Here is a 22,352-nt window from a genome sequence, read left to right as displayed (position 1 = left end):
TAGCCCTTTTTTCTCATGTGGCAAACGAACATTCTTTTGTGTGGTTTATTTTAGGATGATTCTCTTTACAGTTTATTTAGTTTAGTTTATCTGTTTGGTTTTGTTTCTCTTTTATAGCTCTAGTTTTTTTTGTTTGGTTTGCTGTTGTAAGGCCTGGCGAATGCCCCATTGTGGTTATCATTTTACTTTATGACTTACTAAAAAAAAAAAAGTTACTTATATTACTTTTATGATTTCGCTTTAATTAATTGCTAACTAGTCAATGTTATGTCTTTAAAACAGTGCGTAATAGACACCCTCGTGGCTTGACACGCGGGTTGAAGGTTCAAGCAATGGTTCAAAAAGATGGAAAGCTCAAAGTTCCCATACCACAGGAGTTTCGTGCGCCAGTGGGGGATCATGCCTCTCAATTAGTATCCAAAATTGGTGTTGAGGTCCGAACACACTTGCCAGACTTTAGCATTCGCAGATGGAAACATGTCAACGAAGAAGTTACGGTACCTATGTTTCAACGTCTAACGGTAAAAGTTTTACATAATTGACTGAATTAATGTAATATAATTAATTATGACTTACAAGATTTGTGGCTGCTGCTAGGATCAATTTGACATGGAGGGTGAATCCACTAACGTTAGGAAAGCGGTGGCAACAAAGTGTGGACGAAGCTTGAGCAGCTACACGTACAGACTATGAAAAAAATACCTGAACCTTAAAAGTGCTAAGGGAGAGGAGTATGCTAGAAGCCACCCACCGCCTGAATGTGACCTCGAGAAATGGAAAAACTTGATTGACAAGAAGTGGAATGATACCAATTGGCTGGTAAACTTTTCTTATGTTTATTTATTGTTGACAATTACCTTGTCTTCCTAATATATATATATTTTTCTATTGGAACTTGCTCCTTGTAGAAGCAATCAAATTCTAACATTGACAATAGAAATCAATTGAAGACAAAGCATAGGTGTGGGTCAAAATCTCTCCCAGTTAGGGTACACGAGGCGGTAGGTCTTCTTTAATTTTTTTTTTTTTTTTTTTTTTTTTTTTTTTTTTTTTTTTTTTTTAAAGATGATTCTACTACTGTCGTTCTTATTTAACTTACTAGTTGAACAAAAAAAATCAGACAATTGCAAATGGGGGCCAACTGCCAGAGTTGCCATGTGTTTACAAATCTACACACTTTAATGATGTGACAAAGCAGTGGATTTCTCCGGAGTGCGAAAAGAATTATGTATGTATATTTACCTTTTATATTAGGATGATTGCAATTATAATTTTATCTTTATTCATTTTTCTATTTATTTTTTTTTAAATGACAGGATAATATGATAAAGATCCAAGCTGAACATTGCTCCGAACCTGGTGCGGTTCCAATTACTCCGGAGGAGCTATCTGTGAAGGTGCTGAAGCCAAGGTCGGGATATGTTAAAGGACTCGGGTTGAGGCGTTCCTTCTCTGTCAGGACTACCTGTGCTTCGACTGACAGTGACTATGTGAGGCATCTAGAGATGGAAATACAAGAGCAAAAGGAGGAAATTCAGTCACAAAAAGAGGAAATTCAGTCACATAAAGAGGAAATTACAGCACAAAAACATGAAATTCAAGTACAAAATAAAGAGATAGGGAAGATAAATGGGTCAATTGGCGAGCATTTTGAAATCACATCAAGCATCATGGAGTTTCTTAAGAAGCAAGGTTTCAAAGGACAATTTAGAGGATGAGGTATCCCATGAACTCCTACGTCGCCTTTTTGGTAAGTCTCGCCCATTTTATCATTTCAGCTTTCATCATGTTGGTTAGTATATACTAGTTAAAGTACAGCAGTTTGACTACTTATTAACTAAGATTTAACAAGTTTGAAGATGTATTTAATGAAAATAGATTCATTATCAAAATTCTTACTTAGCATGACCCTAGTTAAAATACACACTAACCAAAGTAGAGACAAAACTATGTGTTTACATTTTTGTGTATTTTTGCTAGGCAGTGTTGGGAGTTGCTCTAAGTTAGTGATGTGATTAATAATGGGTGTCTCTCTGATTGAGTTTTTCACAGTAGTAGAAATGAATGAACATTTATTGAATCTCAGGCAGTAGGTTGGTCAGGTTTGTATATCACTTTATGATTGCTGCTATTTTTTATTTGCTTTAATTATTCTTTTGGATTGTATTACTTTTTTAAACACCATGAAACAGCTCTTGAACTCATTAAAAACACGTAACCAGATGTACTCTTTCTGTCTTCAATATCTCCGACATAGTCGTTATCCGTAAACACCAACAACTCAGCATCTCCTCCTTTCTTATAATGAATTCCATAATTCACAGTCCCTTTTAAGTATCAAACTGCTCTCTTAGCTGCCTGTAGATGAATTTCCCTTGGTTTTGCCATATATCTACTTATGAGACGAGTAACAAACATCATGGTCGGTCTCATGGCAGTGAGATACATTAAACTACCCACCAGCTGCTTGTAATACGTCTCATCAACTAAGTCTCCATTTCCGTCTGCTTATTTTGAAACCTGGAATAGAAAGTTTTGGTGTTGCTTCCTATTGCTTCCATCTTGGTGACCAGAAAGTTTTCATTACAAAAAAACCATCTTCTAGTGCTAGTTTTTTAGGTAAATGAGATGGTAATGAGTGGGGACTGGAACAGGATTAAGCTTGTAAACATGTAGACTAGTGTTTGCTGTCAATCCCAATCAACCCAGCTCTACTTGACTAAGTTCTTTGCTTTACTTTTTCCGGGTCAAAAAATTTCAGTTGAAGCAAATGGTGTAGTTAAGAATGCCTCAGCAAAGGCTCAGCAAACATAAATCTAGGAATTAAACTTGCCAATTTGTTTGTATTTTACACTAGATTGGGTTAGTAAAGATTTCCGGCTCATAAATTAAGATTGAGAAGCAAAACAGAAATTGAACTCAGCTGGGACTGAGTTGAATAATGCGATAAGTAATCCTTTCTTTGGTGCTGCTGGAGTCTGCTGGTGTGTGTTGCTACTGGTTTTTGCGCTGCTGGTGTTGCTACTGGTTTTGTGGAGTTACTGTTGTATGTTAAACCTGCTGGAGTCTGCTGGTGCAGCTGCTTCTTGTGCAGCTACTGGCTCATTTACTATATGTTGTTAAACCTGATGAGTGGAGGGCCTGTGCATGCTGCTGGTGGTGTATGCTCTGTTTGTTTGTTGTTCTGTTTTATTTTTCTTTTCCTGTCTTTTTTGGTTCCTCTTGTAGGATTGGTTTCTCACTTGATGCTCTTTGCTCTTCCCTTGTTGATGTTAAGAAAAGTAATCCTTTCTTTGGGGTTCTCTAATCCCAACTTTTTGTTGAAAATGCATACATTGTAAACATGAGGTTTGTTTTCCAAATTTCATATAAGTTTTAGTTGAAATGCATCCATCATTGTCAACTTTGTTGTAATGACTAGGACTGAAGGGTTTGTTTTACTTTATACATGGATGCAAATTGGCATAAATAAGAAGGCATTCAGGGGCTTTAATGGTACAACCCAAAAGTCTTAATTCCTAGATTTATGTTTGCTGGCCTTTGCTGAGGCATTCTTTTTTTTTTTTTTTTTGATCGGCAAAAGGAAAACTTTATTGATGGAAAAGGAAAATTACATCAATAAAGTGGAGCTTGGAGCTAAAACAAGCTCCAACCTCCAAGTTGGTGAGAAACCAACGAGTGAACACAACAGAGAAAGAAAAAAAAAACCAGAAAAACCAGTTAGCTTAGGCACTGAATCACCAAAACCAGAACGGACAAAACACAGTACTCAAAATGGCGCAGATTTTCTGAGCTATATTGCCGTGAATTCTAACAGCTCAAATAAAGCATACCAAACACCTTGCCTTTTACAGCTGTTAAGATGCTTCAACTATGAACCCAATGCTTCAACCCACTCATCAGCCATGCACCTAATTACTCAATTAGAACTACAGCCCCCAGCTAACAGCAGCAGACCCATTGTGACCCATTGTGTCTATTAAATAATTTTGAGTCTTCCTCCTCTGCACAGTCCAGCCCAGACACAGAATTAGACTGCAGAATTCCGGCAAGAGTCAAACTGCAGAAATTATAAGCATCACAGAATTCAGAATTTCAGAACGAGGAAAAATCCCAGAAATCAGCCAGTCAGCATTCGCCCTCAATGCATAATGCAAAACTTGACACTTTGCAAATTTAACACCAAATCATTCACGGAATAGCAGAAAGAAGGACTATACGATCTGAACCACAATGCGATCCGTGTTTTAATAAGTTCACATAGCTTTTCAAGATCCACATGTGAGTCCCCAAAAGTGATTTCATTTCTCTGCTTCCATAAAGACCAAAACACAGCCAGAGGTAGTATTTTCCAGAGTACCTTCAGTCTGTTTTTACATCTAAATCCAGACCACCACTGAAACAGACCAGTCAGTGATCCCAGCTGCACCCAAGATACACCCCACCAGCCAATGATATTGGACCAAACTTTGCTGAGGCATTCTTAACTACACCATTTGCTTCAACTGAAAATTTTTGACCTGGAAAAAGTAAAGCAAAGAGAATACTGTTACATTTACAAATTTTATTGTTTGTTTACTTTTCTCAGATGAATACTCAGATATTATTAGCAACTAGATATCTTAGAGAATTCATCTATGACCCCTTGTGATTCATTTTGTGTGGGGATTGGATTAGCCCTTGTCTTTGCATTGTGGCAGGCTTTAGATTTATTAACTTACCTTTGTATACTGAAAGATATTTTTAAGAATTTTGTGATTCAAGGAAGTGTGAGAATAGATTATAGTGGAAAAAGTATTTTATTTTGACAAAAACATAGCTTATATTATCATTACGGAAGTAATCTAAAGTTTTCAGATCATTAGTTATTTTCATAAAAATTTGTAAATCAATTCAAAAGGATTTATCTTACAAGCTTCGAAGAAGTTGAAAGACCCTGGATGTTTTTGTAATTATGGTGAGATTTGGCTGGTTTAACTAGTTTGATGAACTGTGGTTGGTGCTTGATGTATTTTTTGTAAGAACTTTAATATACACGTATTGTTGACAAGATGCTGCACCTACGGACATATTATGGCATGCTTGCTTCTAATACATCCCCTCATGCACAATGCTTTCAATTGTGACTTGAAAAACAGACGGAGTCTGTAGCACATTTTGAATCAGTTGTGGCTATAGTGCTTAATGTACTTTGTCAAATTATAGGCAGTATTGGAGCAATTTCAAGGTCTAGGAGTACAAATTCAATTAGCTTGCAGTTTTCTATCATTTATAGGAGTGGTATTCAAGTGCATATTTGTTGAGTCATATTGGGCATTGCAGTGATTTTATAGGATCCGAGGCAACTATGCTAAATTACATTGGGGTTCAAAATCACTTTGTGAAACATAAAGGACACTTGTATATTTGTATATGTGCAAAATACTACCATGTTTTTCTTTTTTATTTGTTCTCTATTACAAACATCATGTCCGGTCTTGTGGTAGTGAGATACATTAAACTACCCACCAGCTGCTTGTAATACGTCTCATCAACTAAGTCTCTATTTCCGTGTTGCTTTATCATCAAGGATCACCTCAACTCTTTGAAGTTTTTAATTGTTATATGCATTTCTACCAAATTGGTTTATAAAATAAAATTATTTATATGAGTTTAGATGTAATTGAAAATATATTAATGTTTGCCTTGTTTATTTTCTTTGCAGATTGGTTTTGATGACATTCGGGAGCATACTTGCAAATGAAGATCAACTGTTGAATTTTTTTTCCTAAACTGATGCTTAGTTGTAGTTGCAAAATAAGATTGAGTGTTGATTTTTTTTTTTTTTGTGGACTCCATGTAGTTGATTTTGAGATTTGCTTTGATGGTTTTTTTGTGATACTTAATGGATTATTATTAAAGTTGTTTGATGGATACATTTTGATTTATAATATAAATTGTTTAGTGAATTTTTTTGTGGAGTGATGTATAATAGCTAGTGGATTTCTTAGTACAATTAAAAGGCTATTGGGATATGAGCAGGGATATTTGTGGAATAATAATTTAAATTGAATATAAAATATGGAACAAGTTCAGTGACGAATTTGTTTTGTCATTTATACTTGTTATTATGACAAAGTGATTATTCGTCACTAATAAACTTTTTTTTGTGACAAAATTTACTGCAGTTTATATATAAAAGTTTTAATTTATTTTGTTGTTTGGTGACTAAAAATTTCATCACATATAAATGTATTTGTGACGAACTATATTTCGTCATCCATGTATGACTTTTGAAGACGAAAAATTTCGTCACCTTTACATCTTATTGTGACGAAATTATTTCCTCATCAATGATCAATATGCGTGACAAATTTATTCGTCAACTAAAGTTATAAACATGGTACTGAATAACTATTTGGTGACGAAAATGAGAAATTTTGGCGACAAAATGTTGTTTCATTGGTGACAAAAAATTATGACTTTTGAAGACGAAAAATTTCGTCATCTTTACATCTTATTGTGACGAAATTATTTCTTCATCAATAATCAATATGCGTGACAAATTTATTCATCAACTAAAGTTATAAATATGGTATTGAATAACTATTTGGTGACGAAAATGAGAATTTTTGGCGACAAAATGTTGTTTTATTGGTGACAAAAAATTTCGTCGCTGAAGTAATTTCATTGGTGACGAAATTATTTTTCGTCACGTTGGTTTTTAGTGACAAACATTCAATGACGAAACTGGTGACGAAAATATTTCCTCACAAATATCTATAGTGACGAAATTAGCTCTTTGAAGACAAAAAAATTTCGTCATTCAAGACCCAACTTGTTGTAGTGGTTTGGCCTTCTAGCCACTGAAATCCAGTGGATTTTCAGTGGCTAGCACACTGTTTTGAGCCTCCAAATCAGAGGGGGGTGACCCCCTTTCACCTTGACTTGTTTGGTGGTCATTTTTGGCCTTCCAAAGAGACCCTATCTTGCATGCTTTGAAGTCACTTTCCAGGGTCAATTTGGTGAGTTCTAAGACTACCATATTTGATTTTCATAGTTTCTTATGCCATGCTAAGTGTTCACCTTGTATGTGGTTAATAATCCATTGCATGACCCTCTAAAGGAGCTCATCATTTTTACATGTATTGGTTGCATCTCCATGGTTATTTGGGTATATTTTCACATATTTTATTCACTGATTTTTTCTGGTTTGGTAGGATTCCATGTGCATCCTATACCTGCCATATAACTCATGTTTGCTAGCCAATCTTGCATGCTATTTTAGTCCACCATGCTAGCATCTTTTGGCCATGCTTTGAACTGAAAATGTTCATATTTTGGGACTACCTTGGCTCTGTCTTTAGACTTCATGACCAAATAATGCATGCTTTGTATAGCTATAAGTCATCCCATGTGTCCAGTTTCGAGTTTCGGGGTTCATCTCATGCACCGGGTGCCTTTTTTCCATGTTTCGGGGCTGTTTAGCATCATATTTCAGTGCTGGAATTTGTGAGTTTGTATGCCATCTTGCATCCCTTGCCATGCCTTGTTAGAGTTGCATGTTATGCCTAGGATCGGTCCTCGGTTTGCGTGCATGTGTGCACGCATTTCGATAGTCCCATTCTCACCTAATGGCCACTGATGTGAGTGTGGCTGAGGTCCACTCATGTTGGTGTAAGTCCATCGTGCATTGTGTATGCCATTTCATTTCGCAGCATTGTGTATGCTAGGTTGTATGTTAGAGCCTTGTGTATGCCTCGTTACATCGTGCATTGTGTATGCCATTTCATAGCATTGTGTATGCTAGGATGCATGTTAGGATTACATTCATGCATGTCATGCATATTGCATAGTGCTTGGGATAGGAGTTAGCCCAAACACGGGAAACGAGGGACGTTTCGTACTACGAGTGACGGAACGTGTCTCAATTCCCTGTCGCCAACACTCCGAATTGCCCATAATGGAGTTTAGGCCTTATTGTGTCCATATGTGCATTCATTTCATATTGAGTAGTGCAAATCGACTCCTCAGCCATCATGCATCGAGATGGGTGATTGGTGGCACGAGGATCGAGGACTACACTCCCTGAAGAGTAGTCATGCATATATATGTGAAAATACTTTGCCATGCCCCTGTGTTGCTCTCTGTTGTAGCAAATCAAAAATCAACAGCCTTCCGAAGCTTGGCACGCATCTTGAGAACAATTGCAAACAGAGGAGAACCGGGGCATCGCAATGGATTTTCGCGCAAGGCAACTCGAGCATGCATCATCCATCATTCGGAACAGAGCTGAGGCGGTCCACGGGTTTGCGTGCAATTTACTGCTTTTCTAGATTAATTTGCTAATTAATTAGGATTTTGTACTTACTCAGACTGTACTATTTATTCGGGACTGTATATTATTTATTCGGACCCTCCAAGTGAGGGCACAACTGTAATATGTGTGCGTGTGTGTGATGTATGTCTTTCAATCCCACATCTTTCTCCCTTTTATTTACCCGCTTATGATAGTTAGATTAGGGCATGTTTCAATTAACATACAGTATGATAGCATGTTTGCATTCATTCATCTGTATTGCATGTACCGGGCTCGGCGCACCATACTAACTGCATTTGTATTTCAATTCAAAATTGAATACGTGTTAGCTGTAATATCATCATATGCCATGTTTAGAATAGCCGAGCCTTCTATAGTTGCATTTTTGCATGTGTTGCATTAGGCATTTTTGTATAGTTAGGATCATGCATGGATTTCTAATTAGCTTCTGTTTTGGCTTGGAGTACTTGGTAAGTTTTATGCTTTAGCATCCATGCATGCGTGTGAGTGACTGCCATGATAGCATGCTTACCATGAGGCTATATGCTTATATGATATAACTGCCTGAATGCCTGTGGGTGAAGGCTGGATTATTTGAATTGGAACAATTCGTTGACCGTGAGTTTTAAGCCCACTAGATAGTGGCAAAATCATGTTTTCTAAGCCCATCCGAGGGTGGCAAATCCACGTCTTAGCCTTCTTGCGTGTAGCACCATCAAACCATTTTCAAATAAACAAACATGAAATGTTTTGTTCCAATTCAGGCGACCCAGTCTATACTTGTATGCTATGCGCATCACATGGTAAATCTAGGCTAATAACCGGAATAAGAACGCATAATGTTTCCAAAAATAGATATCATGATTAGTAGAGGCCGATCTTTGATCGGGCGAGCGGGGGTGCTCACGAAGTGACCTTCCCCAATCGTACCCAAGTTCCCGAGCCGAGACAACTTTGGTGATGACGGACACGTGGCCTTAGGCAAACGAGTCAGGGTTTCCTAAATTTTTCCAAAATAAAACATTTAGGTGGCGACTCTGTATCTGGCAAAGCAGTCCATGTTTGGCACTTCTTTCAAAATCTGTTTTCTCAAAACGATTTGCCGGATTTGGACTCTTTGGTTCAGATTTAGAACCGTGACAATTTGAGAGTCCGAACTTGTAGTGAGCCCAAATGAACAGAACGGGACTCATCCTCCCGGGGCGTTCGGGGACGTCTACAATGAGTAAATTATATTCTATACCCTTTATATTTGTCTATTTTCTCATTTTACCCTTAAATTTTTTTTTTTTTCATTTGGTCTTTTATGTTTTAAGTTTTTTTAAATTTACACCTAAAGTTAATTTATGTTCAAAATTAGACAGAAAATGCCAAACTAGCTGTCACATTACATAAAACATATATTATCATATTGATATTTGTATTTTTAAATTGTATCAGAGATTTTTTAAATAAATTAGAAAAAACTTGAAATATGAAGAGTCAACGTGAAAAAAAATTTTTAAGGATCAAAATAAAAAATAAGCAAATATGAAAGGAGGCAAAGTATAATTTGTTCATATAAAAATATAACGACTTCCTATCCATAAACAAACAGTTAAACATTTTGAAAGTGATTGAATTTCATGTCACTATCTCATTTATATGAATTGACTTTGGCCCCGTTTGGTGTAGCTGTTAAAACAACTTATAGATTATAACTTAACAGATTATAGATTATGACTTTAATCAAAAGTTGTTAATCTGTTTGGTGTAGCTGTTGGATTATAAATTTAAGTTGGTGAGTAGTGTTTGTTAAATAAGCCGTGAAATAGCTTTTTCAATTAATTTTTATTTTTTGTTTGTCTACATTTCTCATAAATAAAAATAATAATAATCTATAGTCCATTTGGGTCTTTTTCTATTTTTAAAAAAATAAAAAATATAAAAATTTAAGAGTATAACCATAAATTAACATGTCCACAGCAGAAGCTGATAATCAGAAGTAAGGGGTGAGCAATCAGCTTTTTTTAGTTAAAATAAGTTGTTAGAATCAGAAGCTGTTTGAAATAAGTTTAACCAAACAGTCCAAAATAACTTTTTCAAAGCTAAAAGCCATAAGTTAGCTCTGAAAAGCTGAAACAAATACCCCTTTATATGTGGGCGATGGCTTCGTGGTTTACAAGTTATTTTATAAGAAAAATAAGTAGGTTTGAAAGGCAAAGACTTATAAAATCTAAGTAGACGGTGAAAGTCTAAAGTCTCCCAACTTAGACTTAATTATGATAGATTAAGTCATCTTTGCTTAAGATGGAAGGTTGATTTTGACAAAATTAAAAATTGAATTATGAAAAATTGAAATTTAAATACCGACAATTGAATTTTAAGAATAAGATTGAAACCAGGGCAATAGCAGGTTTGATTTCAATATTGCAGCCACAAAGCTTAATAATATATATATATACATTTTTTTTTTTTTTTTTGGGAGGGGAGGGAAGGGATTGTTATGAATAAAAATAATGTGGAATGAGGTTGATCATTCTTGACACATGATGATGATCATTTTCCCTAGAAATTTTTTATTTTTTAATGTTAATGGAAATTTTATAATTAAAAAAAAAAAAGACTAATATGTTGAGACTTTTAACCAAACAGGAATTTATTATATAAAGCACAATTATTGTGGTTCATATAAACGAAGTAATTACACTTGTCAAAGATTATGAACATTGGAATATTCATAATATTATTTTACACCAAAGAAAGCGAACTTAGTACAATTGAAAGAATAAATTATTGGCCACCTTTCTTATATTGAAAAAAATGATAGAAAATAACAAAAATGTAGAACAACTCTTAACATTTTGGTAAATCTCGGGGAGGCGGAGGCAACGTAGTTGAAGGTGTTGGCCCATTCTCAACTACAAAAGCCATTGATAGGCCCCACGGGACGTGTATATCCATGTGACAATGCATCAACCATACACCTGTAAACATCAATTTTTTCAAAAAACATAAATTAGTATCAACAATGCTATAGACCATTAAATTTCTACCACTAACACCACCACTAATGATGTGGCAAGTAAAAAAACAAAAATTAAGACACAAAACACATGTGACAGTGGGTGAGACACACTACCACATCCCTAGTGCAACCACTAATTAGTGATCTGCATCATTTTTCAATTAGTATACATGTACAACACACACATTAAAATGATAGAGCCATGCCAATAAAACAATATATTTACCAGGATTATTTGCTTGAAATCTGACAACAATCCACTCTCCGGCAGGCACAACAATGGTGTTACGTGCTTGTGGATTGACCAGATTGAACTTTTTGGGATCATTTATTGGGTCATAGTTTCCAAACCCTTAAGCCAACACATGGAAGTCGAATCCATGCAAATGCATAGGGTGGCTCTCTAGACCCAGTGAGGCTGTGTTCTGTAACACTATCTCAACAGTTGAATTGAACTTAAGTTTCTTCACTTTGGTAGACTTTGATGTCATTATGATCGTCCTGTTGAAGTTGTTGATTGAATTCGTGTAGTCAAATACCAATGGTGGTTGGTCGGGGAAATCAGTCGTGTAGATTCCATCGACATTATTGACAAAGGCTTCCATCATCGACAACTTGGTGTTGAACTCCAATGCCGCGTTGTTCAAACTTGCAGCTAATCGCTCTCCAAGTGGGCCACTACAGTTGGAACCTGCTTCGCATGGGATCAAGCCCAACTTACTATCACAAACATGTGTTCATCAACATTGAGTAGGACTGGGACCCAGTGAGGCGCATTCACTAGAGTAGTTAAACTGGTATAGAACTTGTGGGCAGTTGGTGTGTCATTGAAGGCTGGTAGGACCGGCATTCGTGGGGTTGATGGCATGGCATTCTCATAGACAATGATCCCAGTGGTAGAGGTGGTAGTATCAGGTACACCTGAACTAACATAGGTATGTGCTGCCATGTAGTAAGAGGCTGCTGGTTGGTCGGCAGTGAGTAGTGCGTCGATGGTCTGGCCAGAAGCAATAACAATGAAGTCGGTCACCATAGGAGTAGTGTAAGTGGCGTCAATGCCAACTACTGTCATTTTGTGGTTGGCTATCTTGAAGAAGAATTGGTTATTCAATGCAGCGTTGATGATGCGTAGAAGATATGTTTTACCTCGTGCCACATTTATCTTATATGTGCCTGAAAATGAAAAAAAGAACCATATTTTATACCAAAGACTGGGAGAGGTTAAGTAAAAGCTGATACTAAACATCTAAGTATAACTTGGCAACTAAATCTGCAATGTTAGATTGTAAAGTGCAGCAACACTTACTATTTGAAGAGCATTGATAAAGATCACCAGGCTGACCATTGATGGTGAAAGCATTGGAACTTGATAAGATTCTCTCTGCATCAGATGGCTCTGCAGCAAGCTCAAGACCTCAAGATAGTTAGTTCAGTAGTTAGTTTGTTTAGTTAGTTCAGTAGTTAGTTTGTTGAACCCAGGTTAGTTAGTAATTAGAGTTTGTTAACTCAAAGTTAGTTAGAGTTTGTTATAGTTTGTTAAAAGTTTGTTACATGATATCTGTATAAATATACAATGTATCTGATCATAAAGAATATATAAAAGATTCAATTGTTCTTCATGGTATCAGAGCTACCATAGAGCTCCTACGAGCATAGTTTCAATCCATATATCCATATATGGCTATTTCATCATCTTCTTCATCTTCTTCTTCTTTACCTGCAAATCTTAATCTCTTGATTTCCAATCTGAATTCTTTTATCACTGTTAAACTCGATTCTACCAATTTTCTTATATGGCGAAGTCAATTTCAGAATGTTCTACGAGCTACAGAGCTGTTAGACTTTGCAATTGGATCAGTTCCATGTCCTTCATTGATGATCACCAACTCTAATGGTGTTGAAGTTTTGAATCCAGATCGAGTCATTTGGAACAAGACTGATGCTCATCTGCTCAGTTGTATAACTGCTACTCTCACACCTACAATTTTTTCCTCTGTTCTTCATCTGCAACACAGTTTCGAGGTCTGGACTGCTCTTTGCAACCGGTTCACCATGGTGTCTCGTTCTCACATCCATCAAATCAAGAATCAATTGACTCAGTTAACCAAAGGCTCCAAATCAATTGAAGAATATCTGCTTCAAATCAAAGAACTTGCTGATAAGTTAGCTCTTGCTTCATCACCTATGGATGATGAAGATTTGGTACTGATCACTCTGAATGGCTTGCCGGATGAGTTTGATGCTCTTAAAACTGCTGTCCGTGCTCGAATTGAGCCTATTTCCATGGTGGACTTATCATCTCTTTTGTGTTCTGAGTCTCTTCATATAGACTTCAAACAGAAAAAATTACAATCTCATGAAAACACAGTAGCTTATGTGTCCACCAGTGGATCTTTTTCTTCAAGAGGAGGACGATCTTCTTTTCGAAATCAGAGAGACTGCTCCTTGGTACCTTGATTCGGCTGCCTCTGATCATATTACTAATGATCTCTCCAATCTCAACATATCACAAGCCTATACTGGTTCTGATCAGATTATGGTTGGAAATGGCACTTCTATTCCTATTCATCACACAGGTAAAGGACTCCTTCCTACTCCTCATTTTTCTTTCAAACTCAATAAACTTCTTCATGCTCCCATCTCTTCCAATCTTCTCTCTGTTCATCAACTCACCAAAGATAATAACTGCACTATTACTTTTGATGCTTCTTCCTTTGTGGTTCAGGACAAGACCACCAAGGCCATTTTGCACAAGGGATATAATGCTAATGGCCTGTATCACTTTCCATCTCTGTTATCTTCTTCTCATCATCTTCCTGCTATGCATCCTTCTTCAGTCTCATCTACTGCACTCTTAACAAAGACTTCTGCCTGTGCTTCTGCAGATACTTGGCACAAACGATTGGGCCATCCATCTTCATTGAAGTTTACTGTTTTAAAGAAGCATTTGCCTTTTTCTTTTAATAAAACAAAGTCTGATCTTAGTTCTTGTACACATTGTAGTATGGCTAAGAGTCATAGACTTCCCTTTAAACTGTCAAATTCTACTGTGAATAATCCATTTTCTCTCATTCATAGTGATGTATGGGGACCTTTTCATTCTACTTCTTCTGAATACAAGTATTATGTGCTTTTCATTGATGATTGTAGTCGCTTTACTTGGCTTTATCCTCTATGTTACAAAAGTGAAGTTTTCTCCAAATTTTTAGAATTTAAAGCCTATGTTGAGACTCAATTTTCTACTAAACTTCAAGTCTTAAGGACTGATGGTGGCACTGAATTTGTGAACTCTTCCATGACTAAATTCTTAAAAGCTGAAGGAATAGTCCATCAACTCTCTTGTCCTTATACTCCCCCACAAAATGGTGTCTCTGAACGTAAACATAGACACATTGTTGAGACTACTATTGCATTGCTTCATCATTCTTCTGTTCCCACTACATTTTGGTTTGATGCAGTTGCTACTGCCGTTCATCTCATTAATAGAATGCCCAGTGTCAAATTGTCTAACAAATCTCCTTTTGAGCTCCTTTATCATGTCTTACCTGATTATTCTTTTTTGAAGGTCTTTGGCTGCCAATGCTTTCCTTGGTTAAGACCTTACACTCATTCTAAGTTGCAGCCTCGATCTTCTTTATGTGTTTTTCTTGGCTATCACTCATCCTATAAAGGCTATCGTTGTATGGACATGACCACGGGTCACGTCTATATTACTCGACATGTTGAATTTCATGAAAATGTTTTTCCTTTTTCTACCTCTTCATCTGCTCCTCCTCACTCTTTATCTCATCTTCATACTTTCTTTTGGCCTAAATCTACTCCTGCTCCATCTTCCTCTCGATCTGCTGTTGCTACTCTTCCTCCTTGTTCACCAGCAGCCTCTTTGTCTTCTTCTTCTGGAGCTCCTCCTTTCTGTTCTTCTCACAGACCTCTTGTTGTTCCTTCCTCAGTTCCTCAACCATGTTCCTCACCAGCTCCTCTGTCTGCATCCTCTCCAGCTCCTCTGGTTTGTTCTTCTCCCAGCACTGCTGCTGTTCTTTCTCCAGTTTCTCCGCCCTTTTCTGCTGTCCAACTGCCTGCTCCACCATCTTCTCACCCTATTCCAATTGATTCTCTTTTTATTCATTTACCTCCTTTACCTTCTTCTACTAATTCTCATCCTATGCTTACCAGATCTAAAACTAAGGGTCTTGTCGCTTGTACTACTCCTTCCTTTTCAGATATTGAACCTGCCTCTCATCACCAAGCTCTTGCTTCCCCTCTGTGGTATTCAGCTATGCTTGAAGAATATAATGCCTTACTTGCTCAAGGTACTTGGTCTCTTGTCCCTCTTCCTTCTACTAAGAAGGCTATTGGTTGTAAGTGGGTTTTTCGAATCAAACGCAATAGTGATGGTTCTATTGCCCGATATAAAGCTCGGTTGGTTGCTAAGGGATTTTTACAGCAAGAGGGTCTTGATTATACTGAAACTTTTAGCCCTGTGGCTAAACATCCCACTATCCGGGTTTTGCTTTGTATGGCTTTACATTATCATTGGCCATTAAAGCAACTTGATATCAGCAATGCATTTCTTCATGGCACTTTGGATGAGGAAGTATATATGACTCAACCACCAGGTTTTGTTAGCTCTTCCTCTCCTCATCATGTCTGCAAGCTTCAGAAAGCTCTTTATGGCCTCAAACAGGCTCCTCGCGCTTGGTATTCTACTTTCTCCAAATTCTTATTATCTCACGGGTTTGTCAATAGTCATTGTGATAACTCTCTCTTTATTCACAAGACTTCCACTACCATAACAGTTCTTCTGGTGTATGTCGACGACATTTTACTTACTGGTAATAGTCCCTCTCATCTTCAAGCTCTCATTCACCAGATGCACTCTGCTTTTGCCATGAAAGAATTGGGTGATCTTTCTTATTTCTTGGGTATTTCTATTCAAGCAGTGGGTGACTCTTATTTTCTGTCTCAATCTAAATATGCCTCTGACATTCTTCTTAAAGCTGGAATGACCTCTTGTAAACCCTGTCCTACTCCTATGTCCATGAAACTTGTTGATACTCCTGCTGCCAATCTTCCTTTTCATCAGCCTCAGTTATACAGAAGTTTGGTGGGTGCTTTACAGTATCTCACTCTTACTCGTCCAGATCTGTCTTTTGCTGTCAATCAAGCTTGTCAATATATGCATGCACCTACTAATGCTCACTTTACTCTGCTTAAACGCATTCTTCGGTTTGTTCAGAGTTCCCTTTCTCATGGCTTGACTTTTCATCCTAGTTCGTTTGAGCTTCAGGCCTTTTCTGATTCAAATTGGGCTGGTGACACTGTTGATCGCAAATCTACCTCTGGCTACTGTGTTTTCCTCGGTTCTAACATCATCTCTTGGTCTGCTAAAAAGCAGCCTACTGTGTCCCGATCCAGCACCGAAGCCGAGTATCGTTCTCTTGCTCATGCTACGGCTGAACTTAGTTGGTTACAAATGCTTCTTCATGATCTTTCTCTCCCTATTGTCACCACTCCCATTCTTTGGTGTGACAACTTATCTGCCATTGCCTTAGCCTCCAATCCGGTGTTTCACACACGGTCCAAACATATCGAAGTTGATTGTCACTTTATTCGTGACAAAATTGCTTCCAAGAAGCTTCTTCTTTACTACATACCCTCTGCTGAGCAAATTGCAGATATCTTCACCAAACCACTGTCTGTTGCTCGATTTCTTTACCTTCAATCCAAGCTGCTGGTCACTTCTCCTCCCATCCGCTTGCCGGGGGATGATAAGATTCTCTCTGCATCAGATGGCTCTGCAGCAAGCTCAAGACCTCAAGATAGTTAGTTCAGTAGTTAGTTTGTTTAGTTAGTTCAGTAGTTAGTTTGTTGAACCCAGGTTAGTTAGTAATTAGAGTTTGTTAACTCAAAGTTAGTTAGAGTTTGTTATAGTTTGTTAAAAGTTTGTTACATGATATCTGTATAAATATACAATGTATCTGATCATAAAGAATATATAAAAGATTCAATTGTTCTTCAGAACTATTAAGAGGACCACCACTTGTAAGTGCTTGGTTCTGGACGTCAATAATATTAGCATTCCACCATTCTCTTGTAATAACAATTTAATAGATGACTAATCTTATAGGCATTGAAAAAGTATGTTCTCTAATCATTTTTAAGGCAAACCATGTGTGATACCCATATTCCGTAATGTGTTAATTAGCCCTTAAAATGAGTATGATTATGTGTTTAGCATAATTTTGTGTGCCATTATGTGAAAATATGTAGTCTTGAATTTCTATCTGTTCGCCGTAGGAATATCTATTTGATTATCTGCTTTGGAATTAAATCGAAGGCCTTATCGGCCACAGAACCCAAAATTGACTACGCCATTGTGATTGGCATAATTTTTAGAGCCTACGGTGGAATTTAATTGAAAATTGATTCAGGTTAGATTAAACCGATTAAATTGATGAATTAGAACCCAACTACTTTATTATTATAATCTTGGCCTTAGTGGGTTTTGTTGTCAAGCTTTAAACACTCAATCTCTCCCTCCCTAGCCTCATTTGGACTGATATTAAACTCAAAGAAGAGAAGAGAGGGCCGGTTATAGAGAGAGAAAGGGAGAGACTTGTGTAATTTGGGCTCAAGACTTGAGAATTTGAAGATTAAGCTCAAGATTTGGCTAGAACTTGGGTGTTTAAGGCTCCTAGGTGAGTAATTATCCCTTGAATCATGGATTCTTGTTTGCCATTTGTAAATTCAAAGTTGAACAAGGAGAAAGAGCATGAGTTAGGTTCATTTTGTTGGATTGAAGCTTAATATGTGCATGCATGTAAGAAATTACCTTGAAATTGCATGTTTGAACACAAATATGTATAATCCATGTGAAATGTTAAAGGAAACTCATGTTTTGACCACCTCTTCACCAAATGAGTTGAGAATGGTGAGCATCTCCCATATGCATGTACAAATTATGGGAGAGTAGGTCTTGAATGTTTGAATTTGAGCATGTTGGTGATGAGTTTGACATATTTTGGGGCATACATGTGAATTATTTGTCAATTGAGCTTCATTGGGTTGTGATTTAAGGTTTACATCATGTTAGTATAATTATATTTGAGAATTGAGCCATAACATGCATGATTTGTTGGTTGAAAATCAAATTGGAGCTCAAGAACTCAATCTGGAAAACCTAGATTTTTGATGTCTGCTCGAGGGGGTTAAGTGCTGCTCGAGCGGGAAAATCGTGTTCCCAGCACTTTTTACAGAGTTGGATTTCCGCTCGAGCGGGGTATCTCACGCTCGAGCAGGGAATTTTGTAGACAGGCCCTCCGCTTGAGCTCTCTATTCCACGCTCGAGCGTATTTTTTATGCAACCCGTACTTTTGTAGGCCTTAAGGGTCCGCTCGAGCGGGTAAGTTGACGCTCGAGCAGGGACCCTGTTCTCTGAAATTTTGTATGCTCGTTCTGTGTTTCGTTTTCCGTTCTTTTTCACTTGTAAGCACTCTTAGGCATATGTTAAGCATTGTAAATGAGTTAATGAGATAAGAATAAAGCCTAAAGAGGAATATGTAAATTAAAGAACAGATTGAACTGTCAGTGACCCATTTTGTGTTCATGAAATGTGTAGGGTCAAGCTCTAGGGCAAATCCACAAGCCGATCACTGTGAGTAATATCGATATTTGAAAGCTTAGCAATGTCCAACTGTTTATTCCCTTATAAGCTTTATGAGTTGCTAATTGGGATTGTGGACAAAAGTCTGACATGAACGAATGAATGGACCGAAGGTCGTTTCAATATGAATAAATGGACCGAAGGTTGTTTTGATAGAAATAAATGGACCTAAGGTCGTTTTGACATAAATGAGTGGGTCAAAGGCCGTTTTGACGTAAACGAATAGACCGAAGGTCGTTTTGATAGAAACGAATGGACCGAAGGTTGTTTTGATAGAAATAAATGGACCTAAGGTCGTTTTGACATAAATGAGTGGGCCAAAGGCCGTTTTGACGTAAACGAATGGACCGAATGTCGTTTTGACAGAAATGAATGGACCGAAGGTCGTTTTGATAGAAATGTGTGGACCGAAGGTCGTTTGGACATGTAAGAATGGACCTAAGGTCGTTTTGACATGAATGAGTGGACCGAAGGCCGTTTTGACACGAATGTATGGGCCGAAGGTCGTTTTGACGTAAACGAATGGGCCGAAGGCCATTTTGACAGAAATGAATGGGCCGAAGGCTGTTTTGACATAAATGAATGGGCCGAAGGCCGTTTTGACATGAATGGAAGTTTGAATGGGCCGAAGGCCGTTTTGACATGAATGGAAGTTTGAATGGGCCGAAGGCGGTTTTGACATAAATGAATTGGCCGAAGGCCGTTTTGACATGAATGGAAGTCTAAATGAGCCAAAGGCCAAAATGTTTAGAACTACAGTCACTTGATTTGAATTTCGTATAGTTATATATATCTGTTAAATAGAAATATGAATTGGGTCCAAGGCCGTTTGGAACATGTTGTTCTACATTGTTATGTAACTTCTGTATTTGATTTGATATTATTCACTAGGCTTTCGCTCACGCTCATTCATGTGTTTGTAGGTGAGCCAAGAGAAGTCCAGACCTAGCCTCAATGAAGTCTGTATGGAACAACTAAGGTTTTGAGAGAGTCAGCCCTTGTGTCTCACGCATGAGACCCGTCTTCGCCCTTTTGTTATGTATTTACATTTTGTCAGGTTGGCGAAATTTTGAATACGTCTGTATGTAGTTTTGCTTGGCTGACTTAGATTTGAATGATCATGTCTGTACAGTACTTATGTTACTACACTTTCTGTTGTGAGTTATTAACATATGTATGTCTGGAATGTTATGATGTGCATATAAGCACGACTCTATGGACAAAGTTTTAAAATTGCTTCCGTTTGGCCCCTTTTACTCTGATGAGTTTTGTCTTATTTGGTTTGAGGCCGTAGGTAATCTCGTGATTACTGGCCGGTTATGGCCTTAACCCAGAGGGGCGGGTTCGGGTCGTGACGCCATGTAACCAAATATTAATTAAAAGTTTTGAACCTCAACATTATGGACTATATATTCATTACTATTTCCATTTTTCTATTATGCATCTTTATTTCCTTATCGACATTTTCCAACAAAAATGTGCAAATGAACTATCCTAAAAATACTAGTGGTTGAGAAAAGAAAAATAAAACAAAAATACACTATATTTCCTTACAGAAATTGTAATTTTGAAGTACAAAACTTTTAGAGTTAAATTTAGTTGGTTTGAATTCTATAAGATTAGAAAACATTTTTATTAAACTAACATATGTTAGGTCGCTAAGCTACTCCCAATTATCCATTACTTTTGAAAATTTGAAAAATAATAAACATCTTGTATGATTGGGCAATAAACTTGACAATAGAATCCTGTCTTTGCTATTAACAAGTCCATTATTTTGACCACTTTTGCGAATGTTTATTTTTACTTATCAAGTATCATAATAAGTGTACTAATAAATGAAGCACAAGAGAGTTTCTAGTGAAATAAGCAAAAGGATTGATACCTAAAAGAATTGGGAATTTTTTGTAGGGCTTTAGGAATAGGTATGAGTGACCAACTTTTCAACGGATAATTAACGCCCATAAACAGTTGCACGAAGCCATTGACTATGTGCATGCCACCATAGGGTCCCTTCTTGTCCTATGATGTTGAATCTGTAAGTATAGTTATTTCCCGGACGTATTGGACATTGTGTTACATATTCAGGTCCATCTGCCCACGCACTCAATATTTGAAAAATTCCATGCCTGCATATATGAACACATACTCATATCAAACTTAGGGGTTATTTAGAAAGTGCTAAATTAACATACTTTTTGACTTTTTACGAAAAAACGTAAAATATTGGTTGAGTTTGAAGTGATGTAGCAGAGAGGTAATGTGACCCAAATAAGATGATTGTGACCTAAATAAGATAATGTGTTAAAATAGTATGTGTTGTTTTAACACATACCAAACAAGCACTTAATATAAGTTAAAAGCAAAATAAATAAAAAAAAAACTCAATGTAAATTAAAAATTTATATTACCAATGAATAGTAAGGTTGTAAGGTGATTTGTTAAGGACATGAACAACAAGGGTGTCTCCCTCATGAGCCAATATTGTTGGGCCGGGGGCCTTCATTTACAGTAGTGATTACTTGATTGCGACATAGTCGTTGGAGAGTCATGTCTTTTACCTGAAACAATACAAATGAAATAAGCTATGCTATCAAATTTAAAATTTTCAAGTTTAAGTCATCATGCACATATTGAAGGAAAAGATTACAAAGGGCCTAATTTTTCGAAAGCAAAATATTGCGAGTACGATAGTTTATTTTAGGCAAAGAGAAGCACCAGTAACTAAGCAAGAGTAATAACTTCTTGTTAGTCTTGTGGTATAAGAAGAGAAAAAAAAAACATTTTTAAAACGTAATAGTGAAGTTTTACATGTTGCTAATTTTTTTGTCATGATTTTATATCACTTCTATATGCTGTGAAAAATTTTAGGGGAGCAGAGATAAAAATAAATAAATAAATGAATAGAAAAGTAAATTAACCGATGTTTGAACTAAAATGAGAGAATAAGAAGCAATGCACGTTAAAGAACGTGTCATCCTCCACAAGAAAGGCTTTCAAAAACTAGTAGGTTAAGCATGCCTGACTCAAAAAAAAGTGCACATAATAAACACAACTAGAAGTGAGTCCCATAAAAAGTGACAAAAAACCAAAGATTGAGAAAAGTTTTAAAACAGTTAAAAAAAAAAAAAAAAAAGGTTTTAAAAAATTATTGAAATGGGCAAGACAAATTACTTTGAAAGAATGCTCCAGAATATCAGCAGAGGTAAGTGAAGCAGCCAGAAGAGCTAAAACCCAAACGAGGAAGAACACAGGACGTGCCATGCTAATTGACTGAACAATAAATAACAGAGAGCTAAAAAGACAAAGATCAAAATAATCTCTCTGTCTGTCTCTTTTATGTGGGAAGTGCTCAAGATTTTTGTAAGTGGCTTTGTATTTCA

General features: G+C 36.8%; 1 pseudogene across 1 annotated transcript; it reads right to left on the bottom strand.

Annotated features, from left to right (window-relative positions):
- Positions 1-11,001: 11,001 nt before the first annotated feature.
- On the bottom strand, positions 11,002-22,352 carry LOC114316517 (laccase-7-like; annotated as a pseudogene). The gene is made up of 8 exons (XR_014363476.1): positions 22,144-22,352; positions 21,381-21,530; positions 20,855-21,098; positions 18,210-18,212; positions 17,323-17,394; positions 12,613-12,666; positions 11,533-12,479; positions 11,002-11,265 (listed from the first exon to the last, which is right to left on the bottom strand). The product of XR_014363476.1 is annotated as a laccase-7-like (transcript).

Source organism: Camellia sinensis, chromosome 3, assembly GCF_055761805.1.
Source record: "Camellia sinensis isolate YWXY chromosome 3, ASM5576180v1, whole genome shotgun sequence".
Classification (NCBI taxonomy): Eukaryota; Viridiplantae; Streptophyta; class Magnoliopsida; order Ericales; family Theaceae; genus Camellia; species Camellia sinensis.
This window is presented reverse-complemented; position numbering and strand designations above follow the sequence as displayed.